At 39.4% G+C, this 14,726-nt stretch overlaps 1 protein-coding gene across 1 annotated transcript in view; it reads right to left on the bottom strand.

Annotated features, from left to right (window-relative positions):
- The window catches only part of CCSER1 (coiled-coil serine rich protein 1), a 683,371-nt gene that overhangs the window by 250,852 nt on the left and 417,793 nt on the right, over positions 1-14,726 (bottom strand). The gene's annotated exons all lie outside the window — the stretch shown is intronic.

Raw genomic sequence — 14,726 nt, 5'->3', positions numbered from 1 at the left:
CTGTGGGGGCACAGGGACATGTAAATATGCATTCTTTATAATGCCCCCAACCCCCACCTGCACAGGATTTATTTATTTTTTTATTTCTATGGACTTCTCCTTTAAGAATGGTGGGGCAGGAAGAAGCCATGACTAATGATTCAGGCAGCATGAAAGTGATGACGGCTTTCTTTTACATTAATTGTCTAGGCATTGAGAATTTTAGATATGTGGCTCGAGCTGCAGTCAAAATTACAAAAAGGTATACTTACCCGACCCACTCCCCTGCTGTCAGTTTCCTGCTGCATTCCACTTCCCGTGATGTTCCGTGAGGACAGGAAATGCCCACTCAGAAGCTGATCATTCTGCTGTCAGTTCTTATCAGCCACTAAGCAATCCTTTTCTGTCTGCACAGAACAGAAGAAGATTGTAGCAGGGTCTATGTGCTGGGGAAACCAATAGAGATCTTGAAGTGAGCTAGGTCAGTGTACCTCTTAGTTGTTTTTACTGAAACCCAGGCCACATATCAAAAAACTTCACCTGCCAAAGCAAATTCTTTTAACTTATTTTCTTTTAAAGAATTTACCATCAATTTTTTTTCTGGCACAGTGTTTCATAACTTCATAGCCCTTACAGTAAATACATTACAGTACTTCTATGTTGGTGTTAAAGTCTTTTTTACACTAAAGACATACAGGATGGCCCCTTGTAATGGTTATAGATGTCACAGATGCGTCCCTATTCCTCTCCACCTACTGCTGCAGTGGGCACCACCTGCAGTCTAGCCCCTCCATGGGTCTCCTCACCAGTCCAAGCTCCTGCTCTGTCTTCCCTGCTTCTTAAGCTGCACACGCCCTGGCTTAATGAAATTTAAAGGGCCAGTGTGCCCTTAACTCGCTGTTACTTAACAGCTTAGGTGGATAAATCGTTCCAAATTGCCTTCTTCCCCTGTTGGAACCTCTGTGTCCCTACCCTATTAGAGTGTTGTCTGCCCGTATTTCCTGCCTGTTATTCCTTGTTGCTGTTCCTGACTGCCCTCTGTCTATGTTGTTCTAGCTGCATCTCGCCAGCACTGCAAGAAAGCCAAACCAGGGGTAAAGACCTGGGGATGGCCTGCCGCAGCAAGTCCAACCTGCCTTGTGGTGGGCTATGGTGAAGACCAGTGACCTCTTAGACTCCACGCCCTTTCACCATCGCTTGCTGTGCTCCATCGGATCCACATCTTCTACCGTTACGATAGAGCTATTCTTCGATAGACAATTAGATCATTCTTAAATTGTCTATTTTCAAAATGATAAAACCCCAAAATTGATCAGTATTCTTTGCTCTGCAATCCAACCAATGCATCACCCACAGCCATTCTCCACTGCGTCCACTACCGCTTTGCGTTGTCATTCCAATACACAACATTCCTCGTTTTGTCTGACCAGTGATGGTGTATGCAAAGTACAAAGAGTCATGACAGGGAATTACAGACCTCTGTGCTAGATTTTTGGTCACCCAAAAATTATACTTGTCAGCTATATAATAACAAGGACAGTTCCACTGGTTGTCAACCCTAAAATATATAATTTTGTCTGATCAGGACAATGGAATAAAATACTTTAGAAGAAAGTGACAATTTTGTGTGTGTTCATTCTGAGCACATAACAGCAGATTTAGCAGACACTTTAGAAACCAGAAAACTGTCAGAACTGTAATTCATAAAACAAGACAACACAAATAAAAACAAGGCTATGCTTCACCTTGAATAAAAGTAAAAGCTGAAGCCTTTCCATGCACAATAACATGTCTGGGAGAGCAGTTCAGTAATTACTGTTTTTTTTCGCCGCCGTTCTAATATAGATGTACACAGAGATGTAAGATTATATAAGAGGTCCTCTTTTCTTGCTTCTATTTTTAAAGGAAGATAACTATTCTGGACACATTTTGAACAAAATCCTAAATGAAAAGCCTAACAATATATGTTATAACATTTCTTCTTCTTTTGTTTTTATCCCTTTGATTCTTTTGGACAGATTCACACTAGATTATATCCTGTTTTCTCTATAATTTCCATACTACCCTGAAGGCTTGAGCACATGGCCATATTATGCCTGGGTTTTGAATAGACCTATAATGATTCTGCTTTAGAAATGCATGAATCTTCTGCCGTTTTATGTGTTAAACCATATGCACCATTGGGCGTATTCATTTTCCCTATGTAGATCCACATTGCCAACAATTTTACAGCAGTCTATTTTTCACCAATTGGTGATAAGGTACTGCATTTTTCCGGCATTTAAGACGATCCCTGACCAGGGCCGTATTAACAGCTTCTGCTGCCCTAGGCACTATACCTGAAGGCATCCCATCTTGGGGAGCGACGGGGAGAGTTTTCAACCACATGCATTTCTCTACATGTAGAAATATTGTCTGAATTGCATTTTCATAGTTTTTAACTGCTTAAAACATAAATTTCCACATTAAATGAAAGATTAGAATAGTCTGCATATTGTCTAAAGGAATTCTCACCACAGGATTGGTAGATTGATACGTAATAGCTCCAGACGCCACTGCCACGCCAGACCTGCTCATACCTCCCCCCTCAAAAAGTCACCAGATTTACTGGCAAGTCTGACCAGGAGGTGGGAGACTAAAAAAAAAAAAAAAAGTTGTTTTTTACCCCTGCTTCCTGGTGCTGCCCCCCTGCAAGGTGCTGCCCTAGGCACTGGACCACGGGTGCCTAGTGGTAAATATGGCCCTGTCCCTGACTTTTAAGAAGATTTTCAGAGGTCGTCTTATACGCTGGAAAATGTTAACCCCTGTCTTACCACAGCAAGGTTTACCAGATGGAGCCCTGCTGTGGTCAGGCAGGGGTTAACTGAGGCAGGAGGCAGGAACCCCCACCACCACCCGACTCCCCCTGGCTGCAAAAAAAAAACAAAAAACAATGAACTCACCTGTGACCCATTCCCAGATGTGTTGAAAGGTTTTTTTTTTTTTTTTTTTATAGCGGTTGCCGCATATGGTGGCAGAATATGAATTTATTATGAAGACAGCTCAAAAATGAGCAGAAGTTCACTACATAAGCTACTATGATGAATATAACCTAACATGGTTTTTCTACAACTAGGAAAAATATAGGGTAATTTTTATTTTTAAAAACTATTGTCTTGGACTGGCTCAAAGAGGTAGACAGTAGAGATGATCTAACAGCGGAAAATCTTAGGATCTATAGAACTCGAACCTTGTCGAATCTTGCATTTGATTCCCGATGCCTTCCCGATCCATGGGGAAGGAGGAGACAGCCCAGGTACTCCCTCGGAATTTCGGGAATTCCTAGGTAATAGGCTGTATCCTGGAATTCCAGACGGTACCCGGGCTGTCTCCTCCTTCCCTACGGACCAGGAAGGCATCGGGAATCAAATGCGGAAGGTTCAATAAGGTTCGAGTTCTATAGAACCTAAGATTTTCCGCTGTTCGATCATCTCTAATAGACAGTATTATTGAACAGACCTGTCAAAATATTTGGGTTCAGCAACATTATCCAAACACGAGTTTAATTCCCCATGGCTGCAGAAGTTGCATACTGACCTATAGCTGTATCTATCTTTTCCAGGACTCCCTAGGGTGGCATCCAAATTCTGCAGCCGTGGGGAATCAAAGGTCCAACATTTGGGTTTGGATAACATTGCGGAACCCAAACATTTTGTCTTGTCTGCTTAACACTAGTAAACAGGCAAAAATATATTTTTTGTTTCCATTGTTGATCATTTTCTAATCTGATAATCTGACCCTCAGTTTCTTCCTTGGATGCCTGTTGAGAAGACTTCCCTCCTAAATGGTTAGAAGGGCAAAGTGAACTATTGCTAATAAATTGTCATTTTGTTTAACAAGAGTTTATAATATTGAATTTGCTGCTTTTACAATGCTGTATGATGGAAAAGTACAAAAATACAACAATAAATGTTACACTTCAACAATATTATACTCTCCCATAAAAGTTTTTCAATCTAAAAGTTCTCAGTGCTCTAATACATGTACAGCCATCTCGCACACTGCCTTTAATAGAGCCATTTACACTTTCGTTTGGAGATCAACTGGTCTCTGCTCGGACAGTGTGTTAGAAAAACAGTTTTTTCTTCTTGCTATCATAAAACATTACCGGCTAATAGACTGTCACACAGCATTATAAACAGAAAAGAAAAACAATGTTGTTCGGATGGAAAATAGTTTGGGCTATTTTCGGAATTTATAGGTTGAGTATATGACATTCATTTAACTTGGGTTAATATAAAGAGTATTATTTCCTTCTAGTCTATACAAGGTTAATATGTTGCATCACCACCCCCAATGACATTGTGTGCTGTTCATTTCTGATAAAGGGGTTATGTCATTGAGAAAACGTTGTTAGATATGGATTATCGTCTTGAACAGGTGCAGCTATACCTTAGTTCAACATGGACAACTGGTTCAATGCAACTAAATTATTAATGTTAGATACACGTTTCTATACGAATAGATCTAAAAACACATAAAGGAAAATTCCTGGGAAAAACATAGTTTTCCATGTGAATTCTTGCCCTATAACCAGTCCAGTACATCATATGCCTCTTATTGGTTTCTGGATATCTTGTTTAGCACCACTCCAAGAATGCACTGGGTGACAACAACAAATCTGTAAAGAACTCCATCTTGGGGAAGATTACAATTACAAAAAGTGTGTGTCTTAGAAAAAAAAAAAACACAGAAAATGGTTACATGTTATAAGAGATATTAAAAAAAAAAGAGGAACAAATGGTGCAGCATAATGGAAAGTGTGTGTGTGGATGCAGTTAAAAGAAGGTGTGGTTTAAGTGTGCAGCCACATGCCCACAAGTGTTTCATGTTTTGCAGCACATTTTGGGGTTGAAAGTATGCCAACTTAAAATGGTCCTGACAGTATAAGCACAAATACGTAAATATAGTATGCACAGCTATTTTACTCAAAATCGGGGGCACAGTCCCCATATAAGTAAACACACTCGGAAGCAACCAAAGAAAAAGATACAGGTAATCAACTGGCACTCCAACAATAATGGAAAATTTTAAAAAAATATGTAAATTTTATTAAATATCGCAATAATCACAGACTGCCAACCCTGTTCCCTAAATGGTCTTGATCTCATTGATGGACCATTATGCAACTCAATAACCGTGCAGGCCAAACCGCATGAGCAAAGGATAGATGGTTTGTGCAGCTCTTCCATTTCATAGTTGCTTGCCACATTTAATCTTTAATGCACAAATGATACATTTCCCCTATATATATATATATATATATATAAATAAATATTCTGTACAGTCTGTTTAAGTAAAGGTGCAAACCTATCCAGGTGCATGTAAGGTGCCTGTGCGTCCCCACAGAAGTCTACAGCCTCCAGATGGCATCGATTTCAGCTACTACTTTCAACTTATAGCTGCCAGCAGGCATAAAGTCTGATAAATGTAGCCCTTGACAAGGCTAAACTCCCATGGCCCCTTTCCTCTTGCCCCTGTTGTAAGCATGATGTAGACCAAGTAAAAATTAATTTTTTTGTGCATACAGTACAGTATGTGTAGTTTTACACCAACTTTGATACTTTCCGCTTTATGTTTTTTTGTTTTTTTTTAACACTTTCATATAGGAATCTCCACATCACCAGAACCATAGATTATGGGTCTGCAGTTATGGACAAATTAAGGGTCCATTGATTTGTATTGGGCTATTCACATTTTAAGAATCTGTAATCCCTTCTGCAAAAAGTAGGACAGGTCCTAGTGCGGACTATAACTGCGTAACAGAAAAGTTTGCCGAAAGAAGTCTATGGGATCTTGATTTTTATTTATTTTTTCCCGCAGACATTACTGATGTTACATCCGTAACATCTGCAAAAAATACAAATCAACTTGATTTAAAGCGTAACTGTCATTTCAGGGCCATTTTTTTTAAAACATTAAATATCAACAGTTCAAGCGATTTTAAGAAACTCTGTAATAGGTTTTATAAACCAAAAGAGTTTCCTTCTGGACTGAAAAAGCAAACTCCCAGCCTCCCCCCTCACTGCAGAAGCAGCAGGATTTCTCTGTCCATTATGTGGCTATGGAGAGGGGAGGGGCTGTTAGGAGTGACTGAGCACAGAGCAGTCCTGCACAGCACAACACCCTGCAATCTTCTCTCAGTAAGTATATAGATAAGCACTGACCTTTCTGACCCCAGAATCCTGCCATTTAGGTGCCCAGACAGTCTACAAACAGCTGACCTTCATGTCACCTCTTCCTGCTCCCTCATCTCCCCCAGCCCCTCCCCCCTCCATAAGGATAGAATGGAGAGAGCAGAACCCGTGTTCACTGGCTTCTCTGTAATGAAGACGTGTTTGCCTGATAATGCACAGATAAGAAGTCAGGGGGGGGAGGCTGGGAGATTGCTTCTTGAGTACAGAAGGAGGCTTTTTTGGCTGATAAAACCTATTACAGAGTTTCTTAAAATCACTTATACTACTGATTTCTGCAATAAAAAAAAATATGACACTTACGCTTTAACTTCCTAATCATTTTTGCGGATCAGCAAAAAATACATATTGCTTTTGCAGATTGCATACGAATAACATACGGTCCGGAAAAATGACTGAACGTGTGAACAAGGCTTTAGGGTGAAAACACACACAAGCTGTCGACCACATGCGGACAGAACGCTGTAGTCAATCAGTGACTGTCGCATTCTTGCCACAGCTCATGTGTTTTCACCTTTAGAAGTTTGTCACACAGTTTTTTTGGGGGGGTTTTTTGTATTGTTTTTTCATTCCTAGCAAATAGACAAGTCCTAGACATGACACATACCATAAAACATTTTACTGGCAGTACAAACACGTGTTGGATTTGCACTAAAACAGACAATAACAAACTGTTTTTCTGATCCGAGATAATGAAAGTGTTAGTGAGCTCTAAGCTACATCTGCAACACTTCTCTGCTACATCCATTTCTTAGAATGGGAAAGAAAAATGAAACATTTATTTCAATTTTTCCAAACTTGCCTTAAGGGATTCCCGACAAACAGATGATGCAACATCTTGAAAAGTTAAAATATGTAGTTATATTGTAGCTTTATTTAGTGCTTGGATCTGTCATTTTATATTCATGTTCAGAAATTATAAGACAAGCATCTGGGAATCTGAAGGAATGATGTTTATGTAACTTCACTGTAATAGCAATTCCCAGATAGCATGCCTAGTCTTAATGCAATGTCTTAAACCGAGCATCTGACATTTGTATAAATAATTTTTATTGGAACATCAGATCTATGCTAAGCTTGAGTATTGCTAAAGGATTTATTTAGGGATTTATTTCATTGCATCCCTTCTAATTTGCTTCAGTAGTACCCCTTAGGCTCCGTTCACTCTGTTAGTTTTTTTTTTTTAGGCATTACAGAGGTATACAGTAGTTTCCTGTATAGTAGATGCCACTGTACAGAATATGATGTACTGTATTAGGCTGTGTTCATACTATGTAAGCTTCAAATTAATCGTGGCCGTTGTTGCTGATTTGCAACATCGCCGGTATTAATATGAAACTTACATTGTGCTATGGAAACACGGCCGGAGTGTATACACATAGGGGACATTTATTAAGTCTGACGTTTTTTACGCCAGGCTTACAAATGTCCCCGCAGCTCCGGAGCTCAGAGGATTTATGTAGAGGCCCATTGCCTCTACATAAATCCCGTGCACACAGAGCCCATCCATGTGAATAAATTGAAACGTATGCCAGCTCAGAGCTGCCGTAGGTTTCCCCCCAAAAAATTATAAATGCTGTGCATGGAGAGGCTGCACCCCCTCTGCGTTCAGCCACACCCCCGTTACACCCCCGCCCCTAAAAAAGGCATTTTAGCTTTTTAATAAATTTCCCCCATAGTATACACTCCATCCGCGATCATTAGTGGCCATGCAAAAAACTGACATATCCGTTTTCTGCGGCCGCTATTCATTGAATATTGGCCACAAAGAACCTGTCAGTACACACAATGTGGCCGGAGCCGCATGCTCCATTGTGTGCACCCACAACCAAATTTTGCAGAATTGGATGCAATACTGGCTCGGAGGATCTTCAGTAACACTGGTAGTTCTGTGACCCAGCCGGATCACAGAACGGCCGGTCTTATACATATTGTGAACATGGCCTTAGGCTGTATTAGGCATAGCAACAGACGCTGTTAAAGCTGCATTTAACCCGTTCCTGCAGCCGATACCTCTGTATCGGCTGCAGGAACGTTTTTTTTGGACTACTAATTTGCGGGCACCATCGGATGTGTCCGCAAATCAATTAGCCATTCACTACAATGTAATATGCGGGTGCTGTCGCCCATTACATTGTGTGAACAGCTATTATTTCTGGATGATGTTCAGTGAACAGCGTCTGGAAATAATAGGCAGGTACATTACTTTAACTCCCGTTCTAAAGAAAGGTCATTAACATAACGCTATGTGAACACAATGGGCGGCATTGCATTGACTTCAATGCAATGCCACCCCTGCAGTAAAAAACTGAGGCTAATTCCATTGCAATCAGCATCCATTCTTTACTAAAAATTACGTTGTATAAATGTTCCCACAACATTTTCTCTTGTCTGTTTATAATTTTTAAAATGACGTCTGTCTTTTTTAGTCCAAAATTACGCCAATTATTTTGAGGATTGGTTGGTCTACAGCGCAATAGCAGCTACTGGTTATTCTAATTTCGGTGGACTTATTGGCCTTCGGGTGTGCCCATTTAATTTAGTAGTAAAACGGAGAAAGGACAGTGAAAAAAGAAAAACTGTGTGTGAAACACACACAAAAAAAATAAAATAACGTCCACTGTTTGCAGAAGACGTCCGAAATTGACATGATCATAGTTGACATGATCATTTTTTTATACCCTTTACGCATTGGACATCCGTCATCCCATTGACTTCAATGCATTGTATTACAGTCAGTTAAATCGCAGCAATAACGAACATCTTTTTAAATAGAAAAATCTGACACCCTTTCTCTCTTTTGGTACGTTGTGTGACTACTATTATAAAAACAAATACTTGGCAGTACATTTTTTATTGTGTCTGACAATAATATAAAAGATTGGTAGGGTTTGTTTTTCTATGTTGGGATAAAAATAGGTACGAAAATGCATAATGCCTAGAAAACAATTATTTGGAATAAATTGGAAGCATTAAGAATTATGAACAAATTGGAATATAAATCAGAGAATACTCCTGACATCTACATCTAATGTGCCTGAAAAATGGCGTATAGACAGATCCTTTACTCATTCATTACTTATTTCTATATTAAGTTGTAGTGATTTATGGTCACCTTAACAAAATAGATGGGCACCTCATAAATAGCAAAGAACAAAAAAATCATTAGATTGCATAGTGATATGCAATCTATGGCAGAGTGGAGTTCTGGTCTGTGTTGTGTCCACTGTCCACATGTATTGATATCACTGTTATGTGTTGTTGCATGTTATCGAATTGTTGGTATGAATCCACTGTAGTTAGTTAGAAAATACTTTACATTACCATATCATCACAATTGTTGACACCTATGTATGGCAGTGTCTCCATACTGTGTGTGCACTGCCCACAATTTCCCATTAATTTCAGTAAAGCATATTACTAAGCTATGTTTCCGATTCAGGAACATATGGGGCAAAAGCGCCAGTCTCGTTATATAGTCGGCAGCTAATAATGATCATGATTATTATTAGCAACTGTCTATATTACAAGGCGTACGTCTTTCCCCAATATGTGGCAACATAGCCCTACACTGAAAATATAGTTGTATTTTTAGCTCAAAATTATGGTCATATTTTGGTTTTATTTTACTGTGTATGAACATAGCCTTAAAGGTAATATGTGACCTGTTTTTTTTATTATTATTTTACTGATAACAACCAGATAATCTCTTTCTGTTTTCTCTTTCCACTCTGTTCATAGCATGTTTAGCAGAATTTTTTTTGCAGCTGCCTCATGACATATATGAACTAATAGTGTAGAGCTAAAGTTAGAAGTTTTCTAAACAGGCTCTGCAACCTGTGCATAGGTCAACGTGCAGGAAGTAGAAGGACATGTGGCCATCACTTATTGTAAAGAGTGCAAAAAGTGTCATTTTGTATTGTAATTCTGTATATAAATATAAGTAGGAGACTGTTGAAATGTGATCTTTATAGAACAGGAAGTCTTAGCTTATTAGTAAAGCAAATTTACCAGTTCGCTTAGTGATATATGTGAGGAAACGGAGTATGATTCACTAATATATATAGAGGTGTATCAACTTATACTGTATGTACTGATATAACTATATATATTGGAGATATAAGGGGCAGTCATTGCCCAGAGCTTACCATCTGCCAGGAAACCATACTCTCCTCTGGGACCCCGGGATAGGGAGAACCATCTCCCTATGACCCGGTGTTAGAAAGATATGACCCACTTTGGGGTTATAGGGGTTTTGGGCTGTGAGGCCAAGGGGGAGTAGCTGAGACCAGCCCATACCTGGGAGGGGGGCGAGTCGGCCAGGCATATATAAACCAGGGGCTAGGCAGAATCCATTGTTCTTTGTCCGGGGAGGCCATGACTATAAGTCGGAGAAGTTCCTGAGACTCCAAGCAGCAAGCACACGCCTCCCATGCTTTGCTCTAGCACCCAGACCCGCAAATTACGGTGACAACCATCTGTCTGTCTGTGCTACCACCTGTACTTCGTCTCTGACCACTGTATTTATGATTCTGTGTATATTGTGTGTTGTTTAGTGCGCCCTTAAGACAATTAAATATCCCATTTAATCTGTGGCTGTTCTTTTGTCTCGATCAACGTACCCACATGCCCTTGTCCACAAGCTAAGACTATCCCCTCAGGGTTGGCTTCTGGCCCAATATAGTAGTATTATACATTATCTTAACGAGAAGCTGGTGGCAGCTTTACCAGTCTTCCTGTGCCCACGTGGACAGGGTGGCAGTGTAAATCAATACCCAGCTGACCTCCCATGCTCCTGGTGGAGTGTTTGACATCACAATATATACTTTTTTTTTTCCACTACCTGGTCGGCACCAGCGTGGAGATCCTGGTGGTGCGGTCCATTTTTCAAATTGCCACCCACTTCCCATGATATGAGCCTGTTTCTTCTTGTGCACTTTGGCTACTGTATGCCCTGGAGGCGGGCCCATGGCCCCTAATGTAACAATATTCCCTCCCCTTTGGGAATTCCCCTCTATGCTCATAAAGTCTGGCCATCTCACTGAGGGAAGGGAATATTGTTCAACGGGGGTGCTGTGCCCAGCTTCAGTGCATAGAGCAGGCTGAAGTGAACATGAAGAAACACAGCCCTGTGGCTGTTTTACTACAGTAGCGGGAAGATTGGAATAGGTTTGGAGCTCCCGGCATCATGCTAATACATGACGCCGGGAGTTCCTGATGCCGGCCTGCTGCTTCACGCTCCGTAGCATCTGTAAGCTATGGAGTGTGTTAATGTGGCCCTTCTGATTAATGATAGATACTCAAACATGTTCTTTTATTCTAAACTGTTTCTATTTTCTGACTGTAATTAGTTTTATTTCCTCGGGGGCAGCCATCTCCCTTGACACTCCATCACCACCCTGTTGCTTGCATATTCATGGTGGCATCTTATTACTTGGTTTGATTTTCACTTTATTGCTCCTATACAACCCTTTTTTATTAGGTGATACTGTTTACAGTGCTTATATTTCTTAGTATTGTGGATTGCTTGTGTAAACTAGGATTTATAATTGGTTATTTACACATTGCACGTGTTCTTTATTTGTACAGGGTGTGTGATATACGCAGACTGGGGTGTCATTGTGGGTGGTACCATACTGCGTACCCCCATGTGTGTTATACATTTTTAACTGTTTTTAAGCTTTTGGGATCATTGACTTCTAACATTGTACCTGTCATAATAAAGTACTTTTATTTATCATACTCTTTGGTGTGCTATGGTATATAAATTTGGCATAGCTTTTTCTTTGGTATAGATATATTGGTTTTTATGCTTACCATTTAGCACCCATCATTGATATTGAGCTGTGCATGTCCTACATCTCTGTTTGTCAAGCATAACTGAGCATACACCTTGACCTTTAGGCTGGGTTCACACTACATATATTTCAGTCAGTATTGTGGTCCTCGTATTGCAATCAAAACCAGGAGTGGATTAAAAACACAGAAAGGATCTGTTCACACAATGTTGAAATTGAGTGGATGGCCGCCATATAACAGTAAATAACGGCCATTATTTCAATATAACAGCCGTTGTTTTAAAATAACAACAAATATTTGCCATTAAATGGAGGCCATCCACTCAATTTCAACAGTGTATGAACAGAGCCTTTCTGTGTCCACTCCTGGTTTTGGTTGCAATATGAGGACCACAATACTGACTGAAATATACGTAGTGTGAACCCAGCCTTAAAGAGGTTATTCCACAGAAAGTTGCTTTTGTCTTCCACCAGTGCTATCTGTATACTGGTGTCACCTGATATTGTAATTATGTACAGATCACTTTACAGCAGCCTCCACTTATCACCACGTACAGAACAGGAAGTTTAAGCTTAGTTTTAAGCCTAGTGGTGAGAATAAAAACTGCAAGAGTTCAGGAATAATTTATAATATAGATGGTAACATGGAAATAAAAAATAAACAATTAAAAAAATATGTTTAACAGAAAAACCTCATTTAAACAACAGTTTTTTTTCTGATGGCACATTCCCTTTAAGGTTGTATTGCAGGTGAAGTGAAGTTTCTGGGATCTTTCTCCGAGTTCTGGCATTGGAATACCCTGTCATTCACTTACCTGTGTACACTAAACTCTCTCTGTGTTTCTCTGCTGTTTTATTTCTATCCTCTTTCTTTTTCACTAGCATTCCGTATGAGTTTCCTACCCAGTAACCTTTGTTGTTTTAAATTAAAATTGCACGATTCCTCTGAGGCAGCAGTCTTCAAATCTATAACCGTATTATTATTATACTTTAATATGTGCTTCCCATATTTCTCATTCTTTTCACTTGCCCACTTACTATGATAGAAAAAAAAATAAAAACTAACACTTTTCCCATCCAGGTCATACCGATCAAATACATAATATTTGTGAAGATTTGTACATTTATTGCATGACAGACATGAAAATCAAATTTAGCATTTGTATTATATTGTTATACTTAGCCGGGAGACAAGGTAGTGAAGGCTGTCATATAAACTATATGCAGTTATCTCCTAACATTACGGCATTTTTATGATAGCTTTTCTACCAGGGATTGAAATACATAGCATATTTGTTTGAGGATTCAGAGGGATATCATTTTTAATAAAGTTTTCCCATTTAACGCTTAGCACACGCCATTATTTTGTCAAGAAGTTTAATTGTTTTTGTTTTTTGTTTCTTCTTTTTCTTCTTTTTATATGTAGCGTATTGCAGTGTAATACACAGTGATATCCGCTGTGATACAGTTTTTTTTTATTTTTTATTAAGGTCTATGGCACTCCTTTCTTGCAGTGGATTTTCATTCAGCTGCAAGAATATGTAGAGCCATAGTAGTGTTCACTATTTAGCTATTTAGATGTTAAAGGGGTACTACAGCAAATATATTTTTCTTTCAAATCAACTAGTCAAGTCTTCCCATACTTCAGCTGCTGTATGTCCTGCAGGAAGTGTTTTTTCTATTCAGTCTGACACACATCTCGCTCTCTGCTGACATCTCTGTCCGAGACAGGAACTGTCGAGAGCCGTAGCAAATCCCCATAGAAAACCTTTCCCTCCTCTGGAAAGTTCCTGTCTATTATGAATAGAGTCTCGGGTATGGCTCTATTCATTTTTATGGAGCAACAGAAAGAGCCGAGTACGCCAGAAAAGTTCAGCTCTTTCTGTTGGCTCCATAGGAACGAATAGAGCCGTGGGTCAGGTGCCCTACCCGCGGCTATATTCATTACACAGAAAGTTGTTTTTCCCTGGAATACTTCTTTAACTTTTTGGAAAAATCCTTTTTTGATAAGGATTTCTCTGAATACTCGGTTCTCCATCTAACAATAGCCACACTACTAAGTCTCCATTTTAATGTAGTGTATATTTCTTCTTCACAAGTTGGACCTGGGAAGAGCAGCACTTGAGAGGCTCCAGGAAAGAACAGAGGCAGCAGACATTGATGATGTAAATGCTTCAATGAGAGCTCAGTCTTATTCCCAAAAAACAACCTCGTGAGGAGGCTGCGGCCTCACATTTCATATATCTAAGATATTTCTGCACCTTTTTGTTTTCTCTTTTTTATGTCAGACTGCCAGCTTCTCGACTAAATGAAGTACAAAAAAAAAAGTACTTGATTAAAATAAAGTACTCGATATACATAAATACAACTCAGGACTGCTCATTTTTTCCAGACGTTATTCTACTGTGCCGTGAAAACACAACAAGGGTCATTGAAGATTAACATTGTACAATACATTTTCTCCTAATGACCCCGTAAAAAGGTGTAATGGAAGTCATTCAAGAGTTAAAATACCAGTAGTTATCCTAAGCTTTGCTACAGTGATTTCAAGTACCAGTCAAGAGCTGAATTTAGATTGCTGTCTTATTAACTACCTCTAGGGTTGGTTTACCAGTTCATTTTCTTGTAATATATTACAAACAATGGTGTAAATGCCCTACAATAGCTTTATAGTACATAGCAAAAAAAAGTTACGGGGCTCCAACTGGGAAAATCA

This window comes from Dendropsophus ebraccatus, chromosome 7, assembly GCF_027789765.1.
Source record: "Dendropsophus ebraccatus isolate aDenEbr1 chromosome 7, aDenEbr1.pat, whole genome shotgun sequence".
In the NCBI taxonomy this organism is placed as follows: domain Eukaryota; kingdom Metazoa; phylum Chordata; class Amphibia; order Anura; family Hylidae; genus Dendropsophus; species Dendropsophus ebraccatus.
This window is presented reverse-complemented; position numbering and strand designations above follow the sequence as displayed.